This window comes from Oryctolagus cuniculus, chromosome 20 (assembly GCF_051225735.1).
Source record: "Oryctolagus cuniculus isolate XC-2025 breed Fujian yellow rabbit chromosome 20, ASM5122573v1, whole genome shotgun sequence".
In the NCBI taxonomy this organism is placed as follows: domain Eukaryota; kingdom Metazoa; phylum Chordata; class Mammalia; order Lagomorpha; family Leporidae; genus Oryctolagus; species Oryctolagus cuniculus.
In genome coordinates this window covers 11,103,293-11,131,273 of record NC_142886.1, presented here as the reverse complement: position 1 = coordinate 11,131,273, position 27,981 = coordinate 11,103,293, and the positions used below count along the sequence as shown (strand labels likewise).

Genomic DNA, 27,981 nt, shown 5'->3' with positions numbered 1-27,981 from the left:
CAAAACCGAGGATTACAGAAAAACATTCAAAGAGAAGATTCATTGCTAGCATATCTGCAAAACTAGAAATGTTGTTCAACCAGAATACTAGATGGAAATCTGGACTGATACAAAGAAATAAAATACACTGGAAATTGTAAAAACAATGTAAATGTAAGACTTTTTTCCTTTCTTAATTTTCCTTAAAAGTATCTAAAGCAAAAACTATTAATAACATGCTGAGGAATTTATAGCATCCATAAAGTGAAATCTGTAACAGCAATAGAGAACAGAAAGGGGGAAATAGAAGCATAATACTTTCAGGTTCTTAAAACATAAAACGGTGTACTATTTCAAGGGAGCATTGAACAAGTTAAGGCTCTTATTGCAAACCCTAGACCAACCACTAGAAAAACAACTCACAAACCAACTATGGAAATAAAATGGAATAATAAAAAAATGCTCAATCAAAAAGAAGGCAGGAGGCCGGTGCCACGGCTCACTAGGCTAATCCTCCACCTGTGGTGCCGGCACACCGGGTTCTAGCCCCGGTTGGGGCGCCGTTTCTGTCCCGGTTGCTCCTCTTCCAGTCCAGCTCTCTGCTGCGGCCTGGAAGGGCAGTGGAGGATGGCCCAAGTGCTTGGGCCCTGCACCCCATGGGAGACCAGGAGGAAGCACCTGGCTCCTGGCTTCGGATCAGCGCGGTGCGCCAGCCATAGCAGCCATTTGGGGAGTGAACCAACAGAAGGAAGACCTTTCCCTCTGTCTCTCTCACTGTCTAACTCTGACTGTCAAAAAAAGAAAAAGAAAAAGAAAAAGAAACAGACAAAGACAAAGAAAAGAAAAGAAAAGAAAAGAAAAAGGAATCTGGAATTGATGAGAAAAACAGAAAATACAGAAATAATCTGTAGATCTGAATCCCATATCAATAATTACAAAAGGCACAAATAGGTTAAAAGTATATGGAAAAAGATATACATGCAAATAAGAAGAAAGCTGCAGTGACTTACTAATATCAGACAAAGGGAAAATCAAAATGAGTATTAACTCAAAATAGACCTAAATGTAAGAATTACAAAACTTCTAGGAAAAAACTGTTCTTTGGTTAGGTAAATATCACTAGAACATAAAGGGGGTCGGTGCTGCAGCGCTGTAGGTTAATCCTCCGCCTATGGCACTGGCATCCCATATGGATACTGGTTTGAGTCCCAGCTCCTCTACTTCCGATTCCAGCTCTCTGCTATGGCTTGGGAAAGCAACAGAAGATGGCCCAAGTCCTTGGGCCCCTGACCCCGTGTGGGAGACCTGAAAGAATCTCCTGCCTCCTGGCTTTGGATCAGCCCAGCCCCTGCTGTTGCGGCCATTTAGGGAGTGAACCAACGAATGAAAGACCTTTCTCTCTGTCTCTCTCTCTCACTGTCTGTAATTCTACCTCTCAAATAAATAAATAAAATCTTTAAAAAAAAATAAAGAGCATAAACCACGAAAGAAAATTTTGACAATTAAAATTTAGAACTTCTGCTTTTTCAAAAACAGTTAAAAAACAAATTTGCAAACTAGATTGGGAGAACACACTTGCAAAGCACATACCTGAGAAAGAACTTGTATCAAGAATATACAAAGAAGTCTTGTAGCCAATGAGACAAAAATTACCCAATTAAAGTGGTAAAATATTTTAACAGACTTCATCAAGAAAAAGCATATGGATGACAAACAGCACATGGAAAGAAACTCAGCGCCTTCTGTGGGGAGCAACTGGGAGCAACTCGGACTAGACTAAGTTACTGGAATTAAGACTTATTCTATGCATCTGCTCTCCCACAATATGGCGCTGAGAAGGGAAACAGCTTCTACACAGCTGCCTCCAGTTCAACCAATAAACTGTGGGACCTGCTCCTGATTGGAGGAGAGCAGCGTACTCGGCGTGTGGGTAGCAGAGTTGGGATTGGTGGAAGAGGACTATAAAGGAGGAGAGAGACAACATGCACCAGGAACATCTAAGGGGAACACCTGTGCAGCCCCCGAGAGAGCCGGCCGGCGGTGTGCCGCTCCCCCGCAGAAGTGGGGAATGTGGCAGGGGGAACCGCCCTTCCACGGAGGTGGAAGGGATGGTAGCCAACCCGGGAAGAACCAGCAGCAAACCCGGGGAGGGCCGAGCAGACGAAAGAACAGCGCAGGGTCCTGTGTCGTTCCTCCACGAAGACGGGGAGCGACAGCCTTCAGTCCTCAGGGATATGCAAATTAAAAGCACAATAAAAGTGCAGGTATTGTAGTGCAGCAGGTTAAGCTACTGCTTGAGATGCCAGTATCTTATATCAGAGTACCACTTCCAGACCTGACTCCACCTCTGATCCAGCTGCCTGCAAATGTGCGTGGGAGAGCGGTGGAAGATGGCCCAAGTGTTTGGACCCCAGCACCTGTGTAGGAGGCCAGGCTGGAGCTCCTGACTTTGGCTTGGCCTACCCCTGGAAGCTGCAGCCATTTAGGGAGTAAACCACAAACGGAAGATCTTTCTGCCTTTCCTTCTCTCTCTCTCTGTCAAATAAATAATGAAATCTCTAAACATACACATACAATAGGATAATACTGCACATCTACTAACCTGACTACCACTTAAAATGACTGATAATTCCAAGTGCAAGCAAGAATGCAAACCAACAGCGGCTGTCATACATTGATGGTAAAATGGTACAGGCGGGGCCAGTGTTGTGGCATAGTGGGTTAAGCCTCCGCCAGCAGTGCTGGCATCGCATATGGGTGCTAGTTCATGTCCCAGCTGCTCCTCTTCCGACCCAGCTTATGGCCTGGGAAAGCAGTGGAAGATGGCCCAATTGCTTGGGTCCCTGCACCTGCACGGGAGATCCGGAAAAAGCTCCTGGCTCCTAGCTTCAAATCGCCTCAGCTCTGGCTGTTGTGGCCATTTGGGGAGTGAACCAGCAGCTGAAAGACTTTTCTCTGTTCCTCTTTCTGTCTGTAACTCTACCTCCCATATAAATAAAATCTTAAAAAAAAATAAATAAAAGGTACAGCCACTTTGGAAAGCAATTTGATAGTTTCTTATGAAGTAAAATGCACACCCAGAAATCCTATTTTTACATATTTGCTCAAGAGAATTAAAATCATATGTAACACAAAGACCTATACACAAAGTTCATCACCACTTTATGCATAACAGCAAATGGAAACATAAATACCTGCAGTCTGATGAACAGACAAACTGTGGTCTATTCACATTATGGAAATCTGACTCAGCAATACACAAGGAACAATCAGTGAAATATGCAGCATTCAAGGCAACATATTTTATACATATTTATGTGTATATGTATATATATAAAATTCTTTGACATGCTCGAAAAGGCAGAGTGATAGGGACTTGGAATCAGAGCAGCGATTGCCAGGGGCTGAAGTTAGGAGGAAGGCACTGTGAAGGGGTACAGGAAACGTCATGGGGTGATGGAAACATTCCACTTCTTTTTTTTCCAAAGATTTATCTTTTTATTTGAAAGAGTTACAGAGAGGCAAAGAGAGAGAGAGAGTTCACTCCCGAAATGGCCGCAACAGCCAGGGCTGAGCCAGGTCAAAGCCGGGAGCCTCATCTGGGTCTCCCATGTAGGTGCAGGAACCCAATGACCTGGGCCATCTTCTACTGCTTTCCCAGGCCACAGCAGAGAGCTGGATCGGAAGTGGAGCAGCCGGGACTAGAACCGGTGTCCATATGGGATGCTGGTGCCGTGGATGGCACTTAACCCACTGCACCACGACCGAAGTCCCAGTGCTCTACTTCTTAATCCAGCTGGTGGTTGCACAGCCCTGTGCAGTCCCATACGTACATCTGTCAACTCATCAGACTTCACCATTGCTTAATAAAGGGTGAATCTGAATATGAACTAAACTTCAACAAACTTGGCCTCACATCCCCAGAGGCTATCAAAACTTAAAAAAGACATAGGCAAACAAGGGTGGTCAACTTTAGTAGGGATGAGTGAGAGGGGACTCCCCAGTGACCACAGCGGTGGAGGCACGGATGTGTTCTGTCTATGAAAGTTCACTGAGCTGCACCCTAGAGCTGTAGACCTTACACTATGTGTGTATTAACAAAGACGTAAATGTAAATAAAAAGTCCTGCTTTTTCTAACTGCTCATTGCAGAGAAACGTGGAAGATCCACATTGTTAACACAGATAAAACAAGCAGAAAATAAAATCCTGGATTAGAAGAGGACTCTTAAAGCAAAACCACATTTCATAAAGGAAAAATGTGAAAGGTCTGATTACACAAAAGCAAAGAGCCCACATGTTGAAAAGCCCACTGAAAGAAAAGTGAGATTGGCAGAAAAGTTTATAATACATGAAACGTTAAGGAGCCAATACCCTTAATATGAAAAGGAACAATCCAAACAGATGACTGAAGGAAGCAGTCAAGTCATAAAAGGGCAAATTTAAACGGACAATAAAAACAAATAGAGATTTGATGTTATTTGTAGTTCAAGAAACAAAATAGGATACTATTTTTCACTTATCAGATTGGCAAAAATTTTAAACATTAATATCAAAGCTGGCATGGATGTGATGAAATAAACTTTTTTAAACGTTTTAATTGGAGGTATAAATTCTTAAAGCAACTATTCTCATGTTACATGAAAATACAAGAATTGGATGTCTTCCTGAATCCAACAATCTCATATATAGAAGAAATCTATCAAAAACCAAGTATGTGTGCATGTATCGTATGTGTTCAAGAATATTTGTAGGCCAGTGCCGTGGCTCACTTGGCTAATCTTCCACCTGCGGCACTGGTACCCCGCGTTCTGGTCCCAGTTGGGGTGCCGGATTCTGTCCCGGTCACTCCTCTTCCAGTCCAGCTCTCTGCTGTGGCCCGGGTGGGCGGTGGAGGATGGCCCAAGTCCTCGGGCCCTGCACCCGCACAGGAGACCGGGAGGGGGCACCTGGCTCTTGGCTTTGGATCGGCGCAGTGCAACGGCCACAGCACACCGGCCATGGCAGCCATTTAGGGGGTGAACCAACAGAAAAAGAAGACTTTTCTCTCTGTCTCTCTCTCTCTCACTAATTGCCTGTCCAAAAAAAAAAAAAAAGAGAGAGAGAGAATATTTGTAAAGGATATTTATTTACTGTAGTACTGCAGAACCAAAAACCCTAACAATCAGTTATCAGTTGGCAAATGTTTGAATCAGAATATTTCCATATAACATAATACTAAGGAGCTGCTTCTTAAAGTTAGCGAAAATTCATAGTGTATATCAGGGTTTGCTATTTGTGTTGTGCAATACTACAAGTTTTAACAAATTCATATTATGTATTCATTATTATGGTATAATTCTACCACTTCAAAAATCCCATGTTCCACCTACCCGCACTCCCCCTATCTCATGGACTCATGCCAATCGCTGACTTTTAACTGTCTCTATGGTACTGCCTTTCCCAGAATGGCAAATAGTCAAACTGAATGTAGCCTGTTCTGACTGGCTTCTTTGACCAAGCAATAAGCAATTAATGTTCCTCCATATCGGTTTTTGTCTTGAAAGTTCAACTTTTTAAACATATCTGAGTCACTGGATTAAATTCCACTGCATGGATGTACTACAGTTTGTTCACCTACTGAAAGACAGGACTTGTTTCCAATTTTTTGGCAATCAGAAGGAAAGCTGCTGTAAATATTTCTGTGCCAGTTTCTGTGCGTATCTAAGTGTCTTAATCACTGTGCCAAACACCTGCCCTAGGTGCTACCTTTTTCAACTCTTGCTGAAAGTGTCCCTTCATATCTAATGATATGAGTTCCTGGTTCAGGCATTGTGGTGCAGCAGGTTAAACCATAGCTTGGGACATCTACATCCCATATCAGAGTGCCAGTTTGAGTCCTGGCTCCTGCTTCATTTTTTTTTTTTAAGATTTATGATTTAGGGGCTGGCACTGTGGCGCAGCGGGTTAATGCCCTGGCCTGAAGCACCAGCATCCCATATGGGCGCTAGTTCAAGACCCAGCTGCTCCATTTCAATCCAGCTCTCTGTATGGCCTGGGAAAGCAGTGGAAGATGGCCCGCATGCTTGGGCCCCTGCACCCACGTGGGAGACCCAGAGGAAGCCCCTGGCTTCGGATAGGCGCAGCTCCAGCCATTGTGCCCAACTGGGGAGTGAACCAACGGATGGAAGACTCTCTCTCTTCCTCTCTCTCTGTCTCTACCTCTCTCTGTGTAACTCTGACTTTCAAATAAATAAATATTTAAAAAAGAATGCTCATAAAAATACTTACAAAAAAAAAGATTTATGATTTATAGGCCGGCGCCGCGGCTCACTAGGCTAATCCTCTGCCTTGCGGCGCCAGCACACTGGGTTCTAGTCCCGGTCGGGGCGCTGGATTCTGTCCTGGTTGCCCCTCTTCCAGGCCAGCTCTCTGCTGTGGCCCGGGAGTGCAGTGGAGGATGGCCCAAGTGCTTGGGCCCTGCACCCCATGGGAGACCAGGAAAAGTACCTGGCTCCTGCCTTCGGATCAACGCGGTGCACGGGCTGCAGCGCACTGGCTGCGGCGGCCATTGGAGGGTGAACCAACGGCAAAGGAAGACCTTTCTCTCTGTCTCTCTCTCTCACTGTCCACTCTGTCTGTCAAAAAAATAAAAAAAAAATTATGATTTATTGTTTTATTTGAAAGGCAAAGAGTTACAGAGAGGCAGAAGTAGAGGCAGAGGCAGAAAGAGAGAGAGAAGTCTTCCATCTGCAGGTTCGAACCCCTCCCTGAATGGCTGCAACAGCCGGAGCTGGGCTGATCCGAAGCCAGGAGCTTCTTTCGGATCTCCTATGCAGGTGCAGAGGCTCAAGGACTTGGGCCATCTTCTACTGCTTTCCCAGGCCACAGCAGAGAGCTGGATCAGAAGTGGAGGAGGCAGGACTTGAACCGCACCAGTCCCTCCTCTGCTTCAAATCCAGCTTCCTACTAATGTACCTGGAAGCAGCAAAAGACGATCCAAGTGCTTGGTCCCTTGCCACTCATGTGGGAGACCCAGATGTAGTTCCTGGCTCTTGGCTGCGGCCTGGCTCAGCCCTGACTCTTGCAGGCATTTGGGGAGTGAACCAGCAGATGGAAGACTTCTCTCTCTCCCCCTCTCCCCCTCTCCCTCCACCTCTCTGTAACTCTTTCAAATAAGTAAACAAATCTTTTTTTTTAATTACTTATTTATTTATTTGGGAGGCAGACATAAGAGCTCCCATCTGCGACTTCACTACATGACTTCAACAGCGGGAGATGGACCGAAGCCAAAACCAGCAGTTGGGACCTGGATTCAAGTCTCCCATACAGTGTCGGGGACTCAACCACTTGAGCCACCACAGGCTGCCTCCCAAGGTCTGCATCAGCAGGAAACCGTAACTAGGAGTGGAGTCAGGACTCAAGCACAGACACTCGGATACAGGATGCGGTGTCCCAACCGGGGTCTTAATCACTAGGGCAAAAGCCCACCCCCAGGCACTCTTCTGTGCTAGCGAGACAGTGAAACTAAAATGTGGCTCTGCCCTTAAAGGGATAATGGTTGAAGCAGAAAATCTCTCTTTCCATTTTGAGACATTCACTTTGCATATACCAAAAGCTTCGAGTAACCACTTCCAGATTCTTATCTCCAAACAATCTCTTTCTTAACCTTCAGTTTCATGTTGCTAAATGTCTACATACACCAACAGGACTTAAAATTCAGAGGATATAAAATGCACTTCATTAGCTTCTCTGCTCAATCTGTGCTCCTGATTTCCACGACAGCAAAATGATAATCAGTGGTTCTTTCCTCCCTTCCCAGTGGCTTACATTTCTTGGCTTAGCATTCAGGGTGGTGCATTCTGCTCACTGGACTTCTGAATACACTGGATATGAGGGAAAATGGGCATGGAAAGGGACTGGGGGCAAGGGAAGGGGAGACCTGTTTGATCCTGCTGGATCCTGTGTGAGGATACATGGGCAGAGGCAAAGCTGAGAGGCAGGCCCAGGTCACAGAGGTCCCTGTAGGCAAATGAGAAGAGCTCCAGTTTAACTTGGCCGCTTACGGGCATCACTTAAGTAATGTTTAACTTTTATGCTGCATAGCCATATTAAACAGTTGGAACAAATGGATTACATCAGGTCCTAAAGAAGAAAATTACAGAGAGCCACACACACAGCACCCACATTAATAATGCAGAAAATGGGAGTCTGGCACTGTGGCGTAGTGGGTAAAGCAGCTGCCTGCAGTGCTGGCATCACATATGGTTCAAGTCCTGGCTGTTCCACTTCTGATCCAGCTCTCTGCTATGGCCTGGGAAAACAGCAGAAGATGGCCTAAGTCCTTGGGCTCCTGCACCCGTGTGGGAGACCTGGAAGAAGCTCCTGACTTCAGACAGGCTCAACTCCGGCCATTGCAGCCATTGGGGGAGTGAACGAACAGAATGGCAGATCTCTCTCTCTCTCTGCCTCTGTAACTCTTAACTCTGCCTTTTAAATAAATAAATAAATAAATCTTTAAAAAAATGCAGAAAATGGAGTTAAGGGGGAAATGCAAGGCTGGATGCTGGGAGGTTATGAGAATGTGAAGAAGTCCAAACAAGAGATCATGGGCCATATGGGGGTGAAGACAAGCCAACCTGAAAAACATTGAGGAGGCAAAATTAGGGAACCCTGGCACTGCCTGGACTTGCAAGTGAGAGGGAGGAAGAAACAGAGGAGTAGGGGAAGAATCTAGGCTGATTCCTGGGCCAGATGACTGCGGGGAGTTGAGTCACAAATGGAATCCCCAAATCAAGAAACACAGACGTGCCTCTGGTTTTACCCAAATTAAAGATCAAGAGCTTGTGAAGGTGGCTAAGGGCCAATGTGCTACCGGGATTCAGCCCTGGGACTCCAGGAAGTCGTGAAGGGGAATTACACAGGAAGAGCCAACAGTAGGCCGACAACAGAGCCCCACAAACCGCTGCTGAAAGGACAGATAGAAGAAGAAAAAAAGCAAGACTAAATGGAGGCCGGAAAAAAAGAACTTGGGGCCAGTGTTGTAGCACAGCAGGTTAAGCCACTGCCTGCTGCACCACCATCCCTTATGAGTGCTGGTTACAGTCCCAGCTGGCCTGCTTCCAATCCAGCTCCCTGCTAATGTACCTGGGAAAGCACTGGAAGACGGCTCGAGTGCCTGGGCCCCTGCACCTGTGTGGGCGACCAGGCAGAAGCTCCTGGCTTCAGCCTGGCCCAGCCCTGGCTGTTGAAGCCATTTATGGAGTGAACCAGCAGATGGAAGTTCTCTCCGTGTTTGTCTCTCTCTCTCTCTCTCTCTCTAACCCTGCCTTTCAAACGAATAAACAAATCTTAAAAGGGGGTGGGAAGGGGAAGCTGGTATTGTTACCACCTGCAACACCGCATCCCACATGGGTGCCAGTTTGTGCCCCAACTTTTCCACTTCTGATGGCCTTCTTAACGGCCTGGGAAGGCAGAAGATAGCCCAAGTGTTTGAGCCCTTGAAACTACGTGGAGAGTAAACCACTGGATGGAAAATTTCTGTGTACTTCTGACTTTCAAAATAAATAATTAAAAAAAGAAAGAACCAAAACCAAATCAGATAAGCAGCCATGCAACAGTTATCATTAACAGTCCTGGTGACTGTGTCAGCCTCTTCACGTGCATTGTTCCATTTAACCCTCTCAATGAGCCTAAAAGAGAGGTATTATCATTATTATTACTATTAGTTTAAAAGAACATGAAGAATCTGAGGTTTAAAGAGACAGGTACCACATACTGGTTGAGCAAATGGGCATATAACAGACTGCAAGGGTTCAAATCCTGGCTCTCCTGGCTCTAGGTGTCAGGTTCCTATTCTTTAAAAAGGGGAGAGTGGGGGACCGGCGATGTGGCAGAGCAGGTAAAGCCTCCACCTGCAACACCAACATCCCATATGGGCTCCAGTTTGAGTTCCAGAGCTCCACTTCCAACCCAGCTGCCTGCTATTGTGCCTGGGAAAGCAGCAGAGGATGACCCAAGTGCTTGGGCCCCTGCAGCCACGGGGGAGACCTGGATGAAGCTACCGGCTCCTGACTTCGGCCTGGTCCAGCCGCAGTCATTGCAGCCATTTGGGAAGGAACTAGAGAATGGAGGATCCCTCTTTCTCCTTCTCTGTCTCTGCCTTTCATATAAATAAATAAATATTTTTAAAAACTTACAGAACTATAAGATATGATTTCCACTTCTTTTATGTACTGATAAACAAATGCATGTGTATATAAAAGTATACACCATCAAGTATAGCTTGACTACAGGGATCCATTCGGAGAAATGCATCATGGGGCAAAGTCTGCATCATTTAAATATCACAGAGTGAACTCACACAAACCATGAGGGCTACAACATCCCTAGACAATGTGATCTTATGGGCCTGCCCTGGTACACACGGTCTGCCACAGATCAAAACACCACTGTGTGGCACAGACAGTATACCGCGTAGGTAGGTACTGCTGAAGTAGGTGCACGGTACGCAAGTGAGTGTTCCGTAAGTTGCCAAACAGAAAGATACTTTAATGTACTAATGATTCTTTAAAGACCCACTATAGATTAGGCCCGGAAGAAGCTTTCTGACACTATGACCGTGTTACCTCGTCTCTCATCCTACAGAAGGCAGTATTTTATACACATTTGTAAACCGACAGCTCTTCTTCACATTTTGAAGTGCGTTCACTATTTACTACTCCAAATTAGAATCTCTAAATGAGTATGTTGGAATAGAAATCAAAGGGTGAAACCCTTAAATATAAATATTTATAGCTTGTAAACATACAGCGGTGTCAGCCCTTTTAGCCATTTTTGGTGCATATCATGGGGACATCAGAATCTGCCACGTTCATTTCCTCTTTTCTGAACACAGTAAACGACCCTGACTTCAAAAGAAACAACCAACAAAAGGGATAATTCTTGGACCATCCTGCAAAACCCGGATATTAAGAGGGAAAAAAAGAATACACTTAGAGAGCTGATGTGACGGATAAAAATGACTGAAAATAATGCACTGTTGGTTGTAACTTTGCTAAGCACATGAACTAGACTTAAGCTATCGAACTGTTTGTACACTTGCCTTCCTTGCTCTCGGCATTGATCACTACTGCCATCTAGCAGCAGGTCCCAAAATAGGAAAACTAGAAACTCTCAGGATCCCACTCCAGCCTCCCAACAGAAAGATGCTTTAACATGTTAATTATTTAAATTTTTGCTGTTAACCATGGTAACCAAAGTGATCTGAATTTTTCTTAGAAGTTCTTCTCTCCGTGGCAATACAAATTATCATCTCCATGCAGACTCTGCCCTGATCTCTCTCCAAAACTACAATCCTGCTTTCCTAATGTCTAGACTAGTCCCTATACCTGATGTGTGGCCTAAACTTTCAACTTAAATACATCCAAGGTGGGGGCCAGTGCTGTGGCACAGCGGGTAAAGCCGCCGCCTGCAGTGCTGGCATCCCATAAGGGCACGGGTTCGAAATCCAGCTCCCTGCTATGGCTTGGGGAAGCAGCAGATGTCCCAAGTGCTTGGGCCCCTGCAGCCACATGAAGACCAGAAGAAACTCCTGGCTCCTGGCTTCAGACTGGACCATCTCTGGCCATTGTGGCCTTTTGGGGAGAGAGCCAGTAGACAGAAGATCTCTCTCTAACTCTGCCTTTCAAATAAATAAATCTTTAAAAAAAAAAAAAAAAATCCTCCAAGGGCCAGGCAATTGGCACAGTGATTACATCACAGTGGGGAAGTCCACACCCCCTATCAGAGCGCCTGGGTTTGAGTCCCGCTTCTGCTCCCCGTCCCAGCTTCCTGCTAATGTGTACCCTGGAAAGCAGCAGGTGATGGCTCAAGTACTTGGGTCCCTGCCATCCACATGGGAGACCGGAAGTACATTCTTGGCTCCTGGCTTTGGCCTGGCCCAGCCCTGCTGCGGCAGGTATCTTGAGAGCAAATTCAGATGGGAGATATCTGTCTCTTTGTCTCTATGCTTTTCAAATACATAATTTTTTAAAAAGTTTTTTTTATTTTTTTGAAAGGCAGAGTTACAGAGAGAGGTAGAGACAGAGAGAGAGAGAGAGGTCTTCCATCCGCTGGTTCACTCCCCAGATGGCTGTAACTGCCAGAGCCACACCAATCCGAAGCCAGGAGCCAGGGGCCTCCTCCAGGTCTCCCATGCAGGTGCAGGGGCCCAAGGACTTGAGCCATCCTCCCCACTGCTTTCCCAGGCCATAGCAGAGAGCTGGACTGGAAGTGGAGCAGCCGGGACACGAACCAGCACCCATATGGGATGCCTGCACTGCAGGCCAGGGCTTTAACCCACTGCACCACAGCACCGGCCCCCTCAAATAAATAATTTTTTTTAAGTTTAAAAAACAGAAATCCAAAATAACTCATATTTAAATTCTGTCATCTGCACAGTTGTCTCAGTCATCTAGTGTCAAAATTAGAACATCTATGACTAAATGCAGGTAAGGGACAGAAAATAACTAGGTAATAAACTCTACTTTGAAAATCACCCTTCAAGGGCTAGCACTGTGGTGTAGCAAGTAACACCTCCACCTGCAATGCTGGTACCCTTATATGGTGCCAGTTTGTGTATAGCTGCTCCACTTCTAATCCAGTTTCCCACTGACGCCCTGGAAAAGCAGCGGAAAACAGTCTAAGTACTTAGGCCCCTGGCATCCACATGGGAGACCCAGAAGGAGTTCTGAATTCCTTGCTTCAGCCTGGCCTAGCGCTGACCATTGCAGCCATCTGGGGAGTGAACCAGAGGATGGAATACCAATCTCTCTTTCCCCCAACCCGCTCTGTCCCTCCCTTGCTCTCTGTAACTCTGTGACTTTCACAATAAATTTAAAAAAGAAAGAAAATCACCCTTCAGGGGCTGGTGTTGTGGTGCAGCAGGTTAACCAGTTTGAGTTCCAACTGCTCCATTTCCGATCCAGCTCCCTGCTAATGAGCCCAGGAAAGCAGTGGATGATGGTCCAAGTACCTGAGCCCCTGCCACCCATGTGGGAGACCAGGATGGAGTTCCAGGCTCCTGGCTTCCATCTGGCCCAGCCTCAGCCCCAGCCCCAGTCCTGGCTGATGTAGCCATTTGGAGAGTGAACTAGAAGATGGAAGATCTCTCTGTCTCTCCCTGTCACTCTGCCTTTCAAATAAATAAAATAAATCTTTAAAAAAATGAAAATAACCCTTCATATCCATCTCCTGCCTGTCAGCTCTGCTACCAGCCTCTCAGTTTCTCATTACCTCTCATCTACAGCTGCAACACCACCCACACTCCTGACACAGACTAGCACAGGAAACACTTCATTCACCATCTAACTGCACAAACACGCAAGGAAGAGGTCACCCCCGTGGGAGACCTGGATTAAGATCTCAGCTTCCGGCTTCGGGCACAGCCAAGACCTGACCATTGCGAGTGAGTCAGCAGACGGAAGCGTGTTCTCTCTAATAAATAAATAAAAACTACTAAAAAAATATTGAAATTCAGTATAACACTATCTGGGAAGTCAAAGCAAACAAATGATTTCACAAACATATCTTAAGTAAACAGAACTAAATAATTTTTTCATAAAATATCATAATACTGTAATACCCCAAAAAGTTTGTGGAAAATGCATAGTAATAAAAAAATGCATGAACTTGAAAAAGTTTCCGCACCGAAATAAACTTACTTTTAATTTCATGCTACATGAACTTTTTGAAGTTGCTGTACATCCGAGTGTTCTTGCGGCATGAGCTGCAGATGATATAATTTCGAACAGGCAAATTACTCACCATATTTCACAAACTCATTAGTACCTCAGTAATGCACACCCACCTCAAGCTTCCCTAACCCAGCCTAAACGAGTGTGTACTTTCTCTGAATGCCAAAACACTCTTGTCACTCACATGGCAAAGAGCAAGTTTTGAACGTGTTGAAGGGATCTATGTGTTGGATTATCTGTATCTGGTTCTTTTCCCCACTGACAGTGTTTGCTTCTTCAGGACAGGGAGCACGTTGGCAAACTCTGAACATCTGTCTTCAACCAGCCTGATGCTTACGGAATAGCCTACCCCACTGCTCCTGCGGGAGGCACATGGAAATACAAAGACAAAACACACTTGGGACAGTCAAGGAACACGAGGAAGCAAAGATAAAGAACTACAAATGTACGTAAAACAATGACAGTCTGAGTAGGAAAGGACATGAAAACAATCCTCAAGTCTCAGAGGCAGCTATCTTTTTTTGCAAGGGGGGTGGATGATAGTCACGGTTCCTACATTAAGAAACCCACCGAGTAATACAATATTGATAAAACATCCACAGCTTTGAGGTCAGTTCGCCCCAACCTCTCAAAGCCTCAGAAAGCCCATGAAGGCCTAATGGAAGAAAGGAAACAGTGAGGATTTGGAAACACCCCCTTAGTCTTACAGAGTAGCCTGCAACCATAAAGCTTTCCATAGGCATCTGATGGCTTGGATGTCACTTAACAGACAGCCCCAGAAACCTGAACTAAACAACTGGTTTGACATGCTACTCTTACTACACAAGACACTTTATAGCATTCAATTGTATTAAGTACTTTGTACTGTTGATATGATGCAAATAGTTTTGTTTTTTTTTTTTTTTTTTTTTTTTTTTGGACAAGCAGAGTTGACAGTGAGAGAGAGAGACAGAGAGAAAGGTCTTCCTTTGCCATTGGTTCACCCTCCAATGGCCGCCGCAGCCGGTGCACTGCGGCCGGCGTTCCGCGCTGATCCGATGGCAGGAGCCAGTTACTTATCCTGGTCTCCCATGGGGTGCAGGGCCCAAGCACCTGGGCCATCCTCCACTGCACTCCCAGGCCACAGCAGAGAGCTGGCCTGGAAGAGGGGCCACCGGGACAGAATCCGGCGCCCCGACTGGGACTAGAACCCGGTGTGCCGGCGCCGCAAGGCGGAGGATTAGCCTAGTGAGCCGCGGCGCCGGCGCAAATAGGTTTTGATGTCAAAAATACACCAACATTTTTTTTTAAAGAATTACAGAGAGAGAGAGATCTTCCATCCACTGGTTCACTACCCAAATGGCTGCAACAGCCAGAGGTGAGCCGATCAGACGCCAGGAGCCAGGAGCTTCTTCCAGGTCTCCCACGTGGGTACAGGGGCCCAAGCACTTGAGCCATCCTCCGCTGCTTTCCAAAGCACTTTAGTAAAACGCTGGATAGGAAGTGGAGTAGTCAGGACTAAAACTGGTGCCCAGATGGGACGCCAGTCCTGCAGGCAGGGCTTTAACCCACTACGCCACAAACCCAGCATCATCTACATCTAAATCACTCAAAATTTTAAAAATTGACCTAATGATTCATGAATTGCTTATTCCTATTTTTTTAAGTGGCTCAGGGGGTCCAGCGTTGTGGTGTAACAGGCTAACCCACCACCTGCAACATCAGCATCCCATATGGGCACCAGTTCGTGTCTCAGCTGCTCCATGTCCGATCCAACTCTGCTAATGGCTTGGGAAAAGCAGTGGAAGATGGCCCAAGTGTCTGAGCCCCTGCCACCCTTGGGAGACCCAAATAAAGCTGCTGGCTCCTGGCTTTGGCTAGACCCAGCCCTGGCTGTTGCAGCCATCTGGGGTCTGAACCAGCAGATGGTAGATCTCTTTCCCTCTCTCTCTTTAACTCTTTCAAATAAATAAATACATCTTTAAAAAATCAAAAATAAGAAAAATGAAATGGCACAGGGGATTGCGTCATTCCTAAGGAAAACCTTAATTTGATTTTATAATCTCAGGGAAAAAACAGGGACAAAATATAGAAAGAATACCTTCAAGAATAATTCAGTGCTACCTCCCATATAAATTATTGATAGGTTAATGGAATCAAAGAGAAAATATTAATCAATCATTGTGAAAATTTTAGCCTCAATAACTATCCAGCCCTTTTTTTTGAAAACAGATTCCTGGGACAGACGTTGTGACCTAGTGCTGCCTGCGATGCTGGCATCCCATATGGACACTGGATCATGTCTTGATTGCTCTACTTCCTATCCAGCTCTCTGCTGATGGCCTGGAAAAAGCAGTGGAAGATGGCCCAAGCACCTGGGCCCCCGCCACCCATGTGGGAGACCTGGATGAAGCTCCTGGCTCCTGGCTTTGGCCTGGCCAAGCCCTGGCCATTTCGGCTGTCTGGGGAGTGAACCAGCAGATAGAAGATCTCCCTCTCTCTCTCTCTAACTCTGCCTTTCAAACATATAAGTCTTTTTTTAGCTTGGTCCAGACCTGGCTATTGTGGCCATTTTGGAGAGTGAACAAGCAGATGGATGATTGGTCTCTCTCTTTCTCTCTCTCTTTCTGCCTTTTAAATAAATAAATCTTTTTGGTTCGTTTTGGTTTGGTTTTTTAAGAATTGGCACTCTTATTAGCTCTGCTGCAATTCAAGGAATGGTGAAATTCTTTTGAAAAAAGCCAACGAATGGGGCCAGTGCTGTGGCGTAGTAAGTAAAGCTGCCACTTGCAGTGCCAGCATCCCATATGGGCACCGGTTCAAGACCCAGCTGCTCCACTTCCGATCCATCTCCCTGCTACGGCCTGGGAAAGCAGTGGAAGATGGCCCAAGTCCTCAGGCCCCTGCACCCAAAGGAAACTCCTGGCTCCTGGCTTCTGATCAGCGCAGCTCTGGCTGTTGCAGCCATTTGAGGAGTAAACCAGTGGATGGAAGACCTCTCTCTCTCTCTCTCTCTCTCTCTCTCTCTCTCTCTCTGCCTCTGTGTAACTCTGCCTCTAATAAATAAATCTTTTAAAAAAATGAAAAGGAATACTGACCAGGAAAAATTCCACAAAGACTTTAATATATTCCACAAAGACTTTAATATATTCATACTAACACTAAGAAATATGTGAAAAGTAGTGTCCTAACTAACATAATACATCTAAATGAGCAGGCAAGTATCTTTAGTCATGACAGCACACTAAGCGGACCACTCTGGGAAACGTTTCTTTTAATTGTCTATGCTCTGCTGGTGACGGAAAAGCAAAGTGAAATTTGAAGGAATGCTACTATTGGCTCAAAAGCTTTGACAGGACCTTTTAGAATTTCATTTATCTCAAGGGTAGACACATATGGGTGCGCACACAGACACACGGTGGGTGGGGGGAATCTCCCATCCCCCCCCCCCCCCCTTCACTCCCAAAGCCCAGACTAGGAGCCGCAAACTTAACCCAGGTCTCACCTGAGAGGCGAGAGCCTGAGGCTGGGATTTAGCAGGAAGCTGAGATAGGGAACAGAGCCAGGTCTCAAACCCAGACACTCAGCTATGCGATGCAAGCGTCCCAGGCAGCACCTTGATGCAAACATCCAGTCAACGTGTCAAGAGGCAAAACTACCAGAGCTTAAAAACAAAAACCACATGTACTCGTGCGTCCACAGCAGAATGGATGCTAATTCTGAACCATTTTAAAGTCAATAAAGAACCTTATATTTTGTTTATAAAGCAATTTCACATTTTGCCAAAGACTAGAGTATTTTTCATTTTTTCCTGACTCTAACTCTGATTTTTTTTTTACAGGCAGAGTGGACAGTGAGAGAGAGAGAGAGAGACAGAGAGAAAGGTCTTCCTTTTGCCGTTCGTTCATCCTCCAATGGCCGCCGCGGCCGGCGCACTGCAGCCGGCCCACCGCGCTGATCTGAAGCCAAGAGCCAGGTGCTTCTCCTGGTCTCCCATGGGGTGCAGGGCCCAAGCACTTGGGCCATCCTCCACTGCACTCCCTGGCCACAGCAGAGAGCTGGCCTGGAAGAGGGGCAACCGGGACAGAATCTGGCACCCCAACCGGGACTAGAACCCGGTGTGCCGGTGCCGCGGCTCAATAGGCCATCTAACTCTGATTTAAGTAGGACAAATACTTACTATTATTTCACAAATAAAGACCCTAAAGGTTAGAAGTTAAATATTTTGTATGGTCTGTATAAATCTGACTCCAGGGAGAGATCTTCCACCCACTGGTTTACTCCCCAGGTGCCTGGACGAGGCAGGCCAAAGCCAGGAGCCAGTAGCTCTATCCAGATTTCCAACATGGGTGGCAGGAACCCAAGTACCATCATCCTCTGCCTCCCAGGCACATTAGCAGGAAGCCGGATGGAAAGCTTGACCTTGAACGTCAAGCCAGGACTTGAACCAGATACTGATGCCTGTTGAGCGCATTGCAAGCAGTGCTTTACAAGCTGGCCTAATGGGACCAGTTGTGGCATCGCCTTCAACGCCCAGCATCCCATGGGACCCAGTTTGAGTCCCAGCTGTCCCACTTCCGATCCAACTCCCTGTGAATCCACCTGGGAAAGCAGCAGAAGATGCCCCAAGTACTTGGGTTCCTGCTACCCACACGTGAAATCCAGATGGTGTTCCAGACCCCTGGTTTCAGCTTGGTCCAGCCCCAGCTGTTGTAGCCATTTTGGGAGTTAACCAGCAGATGGAAGATCTCTCAACCTCATTCTAACTCTGCCTTTCAAATATTTTTCTAAAATCTTAAAAAAAAAAAAATATAGCTGGCCCCAACAACCCCCGCCCCGACTCCTCCACGCACTGTATCACATCATGCTGAACAGTTTTATGCTTTCTTTTCAAATTGCTTCTTGATGACTAATGCCTAGTCAATAAAATCTGAAAATAATACAGTGGAACATATAATGGGGTATCATGATCTTTAAAACACTGAGTATCACTAATTATCATGCACTATACAATTTATCTAGCTAGAATGATGAACCAGTAAGCTTGCCAAAATGAGCCTGCAGCTCAGGAAAACCTATATTGAAGGTTAAGTGAATCCAATTTTAATGTGTAAGCATGGGGCCAGCATTATAGTATAGCAGGTTAAGCCTCAGTCTTAGATTCCAGTATCCAATATGAGCAATGGTTTGATCCAGCTGCTCCACTTCCAATCCAACCCTCAGCTACGGCCTGGGAAAGCAGTAGAAGATGGTCCAAGTCCTTGGGCCCCTGCAGCCATGTGGGAGACCCGGAAGAAGCTCCTGGCTCCTGGCTTCAGATCGACGCAGCTCCAGCCACTGCAGTTATCTGGGGAGTGAACCAGCAGATGGAAGACCTCTCTCTACCTCTCTCTCTCTGCCTCTCTGTAACTCTACCTTTCAAATAAATAAATAAATAAATCTTAAAAAAAAAAATCAGGTCTGGCGCTGTGGTGCAGTGGGTAAAGCCGAAGCCTGCAACCCCGGCATCCCCTATGGGTACTGATTCAGGTCCTGGCTGCTCCATTTCTGACCCAGCTCCCTGCTAATGGCCTCGGAAGGGCACCAGAGGATGGCCCAAGTGCTTGGACTGGATGAAGCTCCTGGCTCCTGGCTCCAGTTGGCCCAGTTCCAGCTGTTACAGCCATCTGAGCAGTGAACCAGAAGGAAGATCTCTGTCTCTCCCATTCTCTGTGGCTCTACCTTTCAAATAAATAAAATAAAATCTTTAAAACATAATAAAAATTTAAGAGAGTTAAATAAGATCATTTCTGGGGTGGATGTTTGGCACAGTGGTTAAGACACTGCTTGGGATGCCCACATCCCCCATACCCCAATGCCTGACTTGAGTCCTGGCTCCTGTTTCTGGTCCAGCTCCCTGCTAGTGTGAACCCTGGAGGCTCAAGTACTTGGGTCCCTGCTATCCACATGGGAATGCCAGAGTAAGGTACGGTCTCCTGGATTTGGCCTGGCCTAGCTCTGACTGTTGCCAGCATCTGGGGAGTGAACCAGCAGATAGGAGATCTCTGTCCCATTCTGCCTTTCAAATAAATAAGTATTTTTTAAAAATCACTTCTATATCATGCCTGTCAATCACTAAAGTTTATTTTAAAACTAAACTAGGCAACTTGACTAGTGAATTCAATGTGAACATTTAAGTAAACTAACTTACATCTGGGTTACTGGAGATGATTAAAAAGGAAAAATTAAAAGATCAAGAAAACTCCTGGTCGGCACTGCGGCTCACTAGGCTAATCCTCCGCCTGTGGCACCGGCACCCCAGATTCTGTCCCGGTTGCTCCTCTTCCAGTCCAGCTCTCTGCTGTAGCCTGGAAGGGCAGTGGAGGATGGCCCAGGTCCTTGGGCCCTGCACCCGCATGGGAGACCAGGAGGAAGCACCTGGCTCCTGGCTTCGAATCGGCACGCCAGCCATAGTGGCCATTTGGGGGGTGAACCAACGGAAGGAAGACCTTTCTCTCTGTCTCTCTCTCTCACTGTCTAACTCTGCCTGTCAAAAAAAAAGAAAGACAGACAGACAGAAAGAAAGAAAGAAAAAAGAAAACTCCTAATAAGCCCCGCTATACACACAAAAAATAAAATTGTTGTGGCCGATAAATTCCATACCACATCCTCATCCCAGTTAGGTGGCAGACTGCTCACACTGGGCTTGCCAACGAGACAAACCCAAACTAGTTTTGTAGTTAACTGGACACCCATTCTGTGGGAATAAAAGCACCAGAGTAAAGAGGTTTAAATTTTTTATTTTTCCTTTTCGAGGTGTTTATGAAGGATTCCCTAATGTCCCACGTAGAAGCACCTGGGAATCTGAAGCCTAAATCTGACTCCTGACTCCACCTTCCTGCTAATGCAGACCCTGGAAGGCAGTAGGTTTTGGCTCAAGAAACAGAGCTGCTGCCACCCACATGGGAGACTCGGATGCAGATCCTGGCTCCCAGCTTTAGCTGCCCCAGCCCTGGCTCTGCAGGCATTTGGGGAGTGAATCAATAGATGGACGCTCTCTTTGTCCCTCCGTAAATTTTTAGTTATAAGGAAAAAGTTTGTTTCTGGAAATATCATGGATTTTTTGTTTCATTGTTTTTGCTGTCTCCACTTTGCCATGCATGAGAATAACTTGGTCCCCTGTAACTCTGTTCATGCAGGACCCATGGTCAAAGTCTAAAGTCATGGCTGGCTACCTGCTCAAATATAGTAAGACTGGAGTCACTGCACTATTTACAGCCAGTGCACCCAGGCTCCATCAGGGTAAGGGATGTGAGGCTTTTCCTGCGAACCTGGTAACGGCTCAGGTCTGCAGCCAGCGTGAAAATAAGTTTGTTTACTAGGGCTGTGCTGAGAGACATCTGGATGATGGTGGAGAGTGGCTGCAAACGAAGCGCTGAGGGCACATTGTTAAGCAGCGGGCTAGATCCGTCAGTGACAGCAGACTGCGAGCACACCAGATCACCCACTGGGCGTGAGGCTGACTGCGTGGGGACGTGAGACGTGGAATGTGAGGTAGGTAAGGACAGTCACTGCCACACCCGGCCACTGAGATGTCCTCCATGCTGGCCCTTCCTACAGCTAAAACCACACAGAGCAGTACCGATTAGATCAGAGTCGGATGCCGAGCTGGCACTGGGATCTTTTTCATACATTATCTTATCCAACATATCTGTACTGTTGCAGCTGGCGACAAACCCAGCTCAGCCAGGTCCCGTCTCCCGGAAATGACGCCAGCCAGCCAGGGTGAGACAGGGATGGTGGTCTGCTTCAGAAGACATGACGAGAAACTGCAGTCGCAGGGGCCTGGAGGGGACTAGCACTCACATTCCCAGTGAGGCGGGACCATCAGCACAGCTCCCTGTGACGCCTGCACTGTGTCCTCAGGAGCAAAGGGACCTGGTCTGTGAATGTCTGAATGGTTTCCTTACAATCAGCTCCCATCACCCGAGGTCATGCTTAAACAGCACCCATGACCACATGAAGGGGAATTACAGGAAGCCCCCGAATAAACAGTGGTCTCTCTCCCCAGGCAGCGTGCGGAACCTTCTTACTGCCAAGGGCTGTGTGGATATTTATAACATCATTCCCGGGCCACACAAAATTAACATCTGAAAAATTAGTCTGCTACAGATTTAGTAATCAAACACTTCTGCACTCACAGGGAATGCTGTCCTGAATCTCGGGCAAGCAGACACAGGCACCAGAGGCCTCAGTTGTCCAGTCCTACAAACTCATGGGGACTGCTTTAAAAAAAATCTCACCACAGGACTGGCACTGTGGCGTAGCAGGTAAAGTCACCGCCTGCAATGCCAGCACCCCATGTGGGCACCTGTCCGTGTCCCGGCTGCTCCACTTTGATCCAGCTCCCTGCTAATGGCCTGGGAGAAGGAGTGGAAGACACCCTGAGTGCTTAGGCCCCTGCCACTCACACAGGAGACCTCCCACATGAAGCTCCTGGCTCCTGTCTGCCCAGTCCTGGGCCTCATGGCCTTCTGGGGAGTAAACGAGAAGATGGACGATCTCTCCCTCTCTTAACTCTTGAATAATAAATCTTAAAAAAAAAAAAAAAAAAAAAAAAAAACCACACCTCCCCTACCAAACTGCACAGATGCTCAAATCCCTTACACTAACTGTGTATCTGCACGGAGCCTAAGCACATCCCCCCGCATACCTCACTCTTCCCATATCCAATACCACGGAAATGTTATCTTACCCGATACTGCTCAAGGAACAAAGACAAGAAAACAAATCCGCACACGCTTAGTACAGACAAGGGTTTTCCTTCTTAAATAATTGTTGGACGCCATGGACACAGAACCAAACAATGCAGAGGCCCGACTGTATTTCATCTAAGCGGTACTAGGCTCCTTTTGAGTTTTATTCTGTGGAGTGAGTTCAAATGATAGTTTAGGAAAAGAATTTGAAGAGCAGAGGCCGGCGCTGTGGCGCAGCAGGTTAACGCCCTGGCCTGCAGTGCTGGCATCACAGCCGGGCGCCGGTTCGAGTCCCGGCTGCTCCACTTCCGATCCAGCTCTCTGCTGTGGCCTGGGAAAGCAGCAGAAGATGGCCCAAGTGCTTGGGCCTCTGCACCCACGTGGGAGACCCGGATGCAGATCCTGGCTTCCGTCTGGCCCAGCCCTGGCCATCGGGGCCGTGAACCTGCAGACTGAAGACCTGCCCGTCTGCCTTTCAAGTAAATAAGAAAAAAAAATATTTAAGAAGCAGAAACGGCCGTATGGGGTTCACGCGTAGCCACATTTTATAGCTATTACCTCCCTGGATCCGCCAAGTAATCAACTTTGGTGTGGTCTCCACTTCAGTGGAGGCTGAACAACTCGCTTCTTAACTCGGATGTGTCTAGGAGGTCAGCCTACCTCGCTAAGTGAATTAATTCACTTCCAGACGGCGCGCATGGGTGCTCTAAACAACGTCGGGTCAGGAAAGAAGCCGCGAGCAGCGTTTTACAAGTTGCCAACTTTTAATTTCACCTCGGTCGAAGCAGTGCGCGGCGAACTGAAGGGGCAGCGCCCGAACCCGCCGCGAGTCCACGGTGGCCGCGACCGCCGCTGCACGAAACGCTGTCGCCACAGGGGCGGCTGCCCTCCACACCCTCTCCCGCTGGGCGTCCCGCCCGTAACCCACGGGAAAGCCCGCCTCCCGCCGCGTCTGCGGGCCGCGCGGGAACCCCGCACCAACCCGCCCGCCACGCGGGAACCGCGGGAGCTCCGACCCCGCCGCACCGCGCGCCCGCTCCTCCCGGCGCCTCCGGTTCCCGCCTTCCGGACTCGACCCACACGGACGCCGGAGACGGAGCTGCCCACCCCGGAAACGTCGCCCAGCCCGGCCCGGCCCAGCAGAATGTACCTCAGCAGCAAGCTCCCACTCGGAGCTGGAGAAACGCGAGATCCGCTCGGGGTTACAGCCGACGACCGGAACTCCGCCCCCTGTCGCTCTGATTGGGTAGACGCGCAAAGGAAGCTACAGAGGATTGGTCGGCAGCAGAGAGGCGGGCCATACCCGGAAGAAGCGATAGAGGCGGGCCGCTAGGAAATTGCCCGCCGCTGGCCTGCGCCTACGCCTACGCCACACCGCACCGCCTCCTACGTGACGTAACGAGTTTCAACCATCCTATTTGTTGCGAAGACTTAAGCCATCTGGAGCGCGGCCAATAAGAGAGCAGGAAGAAACCTGGTCCCGCGCCTGCGCCGCTTGACTACCTAAGGCGGTTATAGAAGCCAGCGCTGGCGCGGAGTAGAGGATTGTGAGGGTGACGGTAATGCCAAAGAACCAGGCATACAACAACTACGAATGCTGGGTTGGAAACACGATGGGACTCGTCCTCCACCCCTCCCTGCGGTGACCGGAAGTGGCTTGTCAGTTCTGTGACTGTCATTGGATGAAAAGTAATCAATTGGAAGGTATCGCCGCCTCAGCCCCAGGGCACTCTGGGAGTTGTAGTCCGGACGCTGTACTGCTCTGGCTGTCGGTGGAGCGGCGGCGGCCTTCCTCCTCACTGTAACCCACACTGACGGTTCGTTCTGCGCTTGATGTGTTCCGTTCTGCTTGTGCTTTCGCTCATCGGCGCCGTTAAAGACAGAAGCAGGGAAAATGGGAGGATTTCGCTTCTGTTCACGCAGGGTTAGTGTTGGTGTTCGCCGCTGGCTTCGCCGGGTGTTCTCACTGCGGCCGTGAACTAAAGTTTTTTTTTTTTTTTTCCTAACATTCTGTTTCTAAGGAGCTGGCTGGCTCCACGCGACGGCCTGGGCCGCGCCCGTGGGCGGGTGGAACCGCCTGGGGCAGTGCCTGAAGAACTGGCTCCCGTCCCAGCAGGTGCACGGGGAGCGCGCCGTGTACAACGCGGCGTGGACGGTGTGCAGAGCGCCCGCGCCTTGTGTTGAATCGCGAGCTCCTGTGACTTCCATGAGCCCACGCAGGAACATTTCATCGGTTTTTGTGTCTACGGGAACTAAAACTCAACTTACAGATACCCGAGACTTTCTGAGTAGACTTTTCTCTTTTGACAAATTTTAATTATTTTCCTGCTCAACAGGTAGTTACAAAGTGTAGGGAAAAAGCCTGATTTGGGATATAGAATAGTTCTCCATTTGCATACCGAAAACCACACCTTGCAGGATTGAAGCTCAGCAAAAACTGCTTTTGTGACTGATGTTTGAAATTATTGCAGTTTTTGTTTTAAAAATTCATTTTTTTCGGTGATTTGAGTGTCTTGTTTCTCGGTGATGAAAGGCTTCTTGTTGTTTGTGAGTGGCACGTGGCGGATTTGCTTCCAGTAAATGAAAACTGCAATTAGTGTACTCACCACTGTATCTTGACTTTTAATATTATTTATCTTGTACTAAGTGAAATGAGTGGATACGGCAAAGACCGCCCCGAGCCAAAGATGCAGGTTTCAATGCTTTGCTAGATAGCTTTTTTTTTATTTGAAAGTCAGAGTTACACAGAAAGAGGAGAGGCAGAGAGAGAGAAAGAGAGAGAGAGAGGCTTCCATCCGTTGGTTCACTCCCCAGATGGCCACAACAGCTGGAGCTGCTCTGATCTGAAACCAGGAGTCAGGAGCTTCCTCTGGGTCTCCCATGTGGGTGCAGGGACCCAAGCACTTGGGCCATCTTCTACTGCTTTCCCAGGCCATAGCAGAGAGCTGGATTGGAATTGGAGCAGCCGGGATTCGACTGGCGCCCATATGGGATGCTGGCACTGCAGGCGGTGGCTTTACCTGCTGTGCCACAGCGCCGGCCACTTGTTAGATAGTATTTTAATATTTTCCTCTCGCCACCGTGTTTTCCCCTCCCGTTGCAATTCAGGAGCCCATCGGGCCTACAGATGTCACATGGCTAAGAGTAAAAGCCGTTGAGAACCCCTGCGGTGATTACCGCGTCCTGCTGAGTGACAGAACTGTGGGCACCTCTGGCTGTTTCCAGTACTCACTCAGCAGACTGAAAAGTCCCCCAAAGCGTCCCATTTTAAAAGTATTTTGTTTGTGAAAATTTAAAAACAGGAATTGAAACAGGCCCTGTTGCTGCCTTTGGCAGTGTGAGCCCTTGAATCACTCTGTCCCCATCGCTGGGCAGCGGCTGGGGGGGACCCCTGAGATGCAGGAAGAGGAGTGAGTATCAGGGTCCCTCTGGGGACCGGGGTGGTGGTGCAGCAGGTCCCCCTCCCCTGCAGGTGGCGGCTGCTGCTCCGGTCTGAGCGAGCTCCCTGCTCGTGTGCAGGTACTTGGTCACCCTGACACCATGTAGAGACCACGGTGCGGTCCCTGGCTCTGGCTTTCCTCCGCCCAGACCTTCCTGTGGTGGCCATTTGGGAACTGAACCAGTGATGAAACAGATCTCCTTCTCTCTGTCTCTTCCTCGGGAAGGTATTTCTCTCTCTCTCTCACACACTCTCTAAAAAAAAGAAAACTTTGGAAAAAACCCATCTACTTGGAGCTGCAATACCATCATCCCAAATGGGCTCCACTTCAAGCCCTGGCTGTTCCACTTCTGATCCCACGCCCTACTAATGTGCCTGGGAAAGCAGCAGAGGAAGATGGCCCAAGTCTTTGAGCCAGAGCTGTGCCAATCCGAAGCCAGGAGCCAGGAGCTTCTTCCGGTCTCCTACATGGGTACAGGAGCCCAAGCACTTGGGCCATCTTCCACTGCTTTCACAGGCCACAGCAGAAAGCTGGATATGAAGGGGAGCAGCCAGGACTCGAACTGGCACCCATATGGAATACTGGCACTGCAGGCCGTAGCTTTACCCTCTACGCCAGCACTACACTGGTCATCATGCACGAAGATGGAGAAGGCGGAGGAGCCGAAGTAGTCCCATCCCCAAGGCCTGGCAGTGAAGGAGCTGAAGTGGACCAGAGAAACCACTTTGAACTGCATTACAATTTTTAAAATTAAAAAAAATGCATATGCAACTATAAATTTTTATATAAATGTAAAGGTAATTTTTAAAATATGTTATTTATTTATTTGAGAGGTAGAGTTACAGATAGTGAGAGGGAGAGACAGAGAGAAATGTCTTCTGTCCGCTGGTTCACTCCCCAGATGGCTGCAACGGCTGGAGCTGTGCTGATCCAAAGCCAGGAGCCAGGTGCTTCTGCTGGTCTTCCATGTGGGTGCAGGGGCCCAAGCACTTGGGCCAACCTCCACTGCTTTCCTGGGCTACGGGAGAGAGCTGGATTGGAAGGAGCAGCCGGGACTAGAACCGGCACCCATATGGGATGCCGGCGCCACGGGCAGTGGATTAACCTCCTGCACCACAGTGCCAGCCCCAGTAATTTTTTTTTTTTTTTTTTTGACAGGCAGAGTGGACAGTGAGAGAGAGAGACAGAGAGAAAGGTCTTCCTTTGCCGTTGGTTCACCCCCTAACATGGCTGCTACGGCCAGCACGCTGCGGCCGGCGCTGCGCAGATCCAAAGCCAGGAGCCAGATGCTTCTCCTGGTCTCCCATGCGGTGCAGGGCCCAAGCACTTGGGCCATCCTCCACTGCACTCCCGGGCCACAGCAGAGAGCTGGACTGGAAGAGGAGCAACCAGGACAGAATCCGGCGCCCCGACCCAGGGTGCCGGCACCGCAAGTAGAGAAGTGAGCCACGGCTTTTTTTTTCCCCCAGTAATTTTTTATAATAGGTAAATTGGTTCTCAGTGGAAGACTCCATATATTTCAGGAGAAATAACAGTTACATGTCTACCCCAAAACTTTAAAAATGATAGCCTTAATTTAAAAAATGCAAAATTTGAATATTCCAATTCTTAAATAATTCTTTGCTAAATGCCTCGAATGGTTTACTGTGCTTGCCTTAGTCTTTTTAAAAAGTGACATAGGCCGGCACACGGCTCACTAGGCTAATCCTCCGCCTTGCGGCGCCGGCACACCAGGTTCTAGTCCCGGTTGGGGCGCCGGATTCTGTCCCGGTTGCCCCTCTTCCAGGCCAGCTCTCTGCTGTGGCCAGGGAGTGCAGTGGAGGATGGCCCAAGTGCTTGGGCCCTGCACCCCATGGGAGACCAGGAAAAGCACCTGGCTCCTGGCTCCTGGCTCCTGCCATCGGATCAGCGCGGTGCGCCGGCCGCAGCGCGCCAGCCGCGGTGGCCATTGGAGGGTGAACCAACGGCAAAGGAAGACCTTTCTCTCTGTCTCTCTCTCTCACTGTCCACTCTGCCTGTCAAAAAAAAAAAAAAAAAGTGACATAATGGCTGGCGTTGTGGCGTAGTGGGTTAAGCAGCCACCTGTGACCCTAGGTGCCGGTTCGAGTCCCAGCTGCTCCACTTTTGATCCAGCT

General features: G+C 48.1%; 1 protein-coding gene and 1 long non-coding RNA gene across 7 annotated transcripts in view; one reads left to right on the top strand and one right to left on the bottom strand.

The window, feature by feature from the left end:
• The window catches only part of WDR89 (WD repeat domain 89), a 51,060-nt gene extending 26,629 nt beyond the window's left edge, over nucleotides 1–24,431 (bottom strand). The window contains exons 1-3 of one of the 6 annotated variants that reach the window (XM_070065062.2): nucleotides 23,557–23,674; nucleotides 13,660–13,724; nucleotides 7,899–7,978 (exon numbers count right to left, since the gene is read on the bottom strand). The gene's annotated coding sequence lies outside the window, so the exon portion shown is untranslated. Of the gene's footprint in view, nucleotides 1–1,569; nucleotides 1,864–7,898; nucleotides 7,979–13,659; nucleotides 13,725–21,031; nucleotides 22,879–23,556 lie in introns of those variants that run through there. The other 5 variants (XM_051826415.3, XM_051826417.3, XR_016226825.1 and 2 more) reach the window with 5 other exon arrangements.
• Nucleotides 24,194–25,011, top strand: LOC138847187 (uncharacterized). The gene is made up of 2 exons (XR_011384837.2): nucleotides 24,194–24,330; nucleotides 24,428–25,011. It is a non-coding gene; the product is annotated as an uncharacterized LOC138847187 (long non-coding RNA).
• The last annotated feature ends 2,970 nt before the right edge of the window (nucleotides 25,012–27,981 follow it).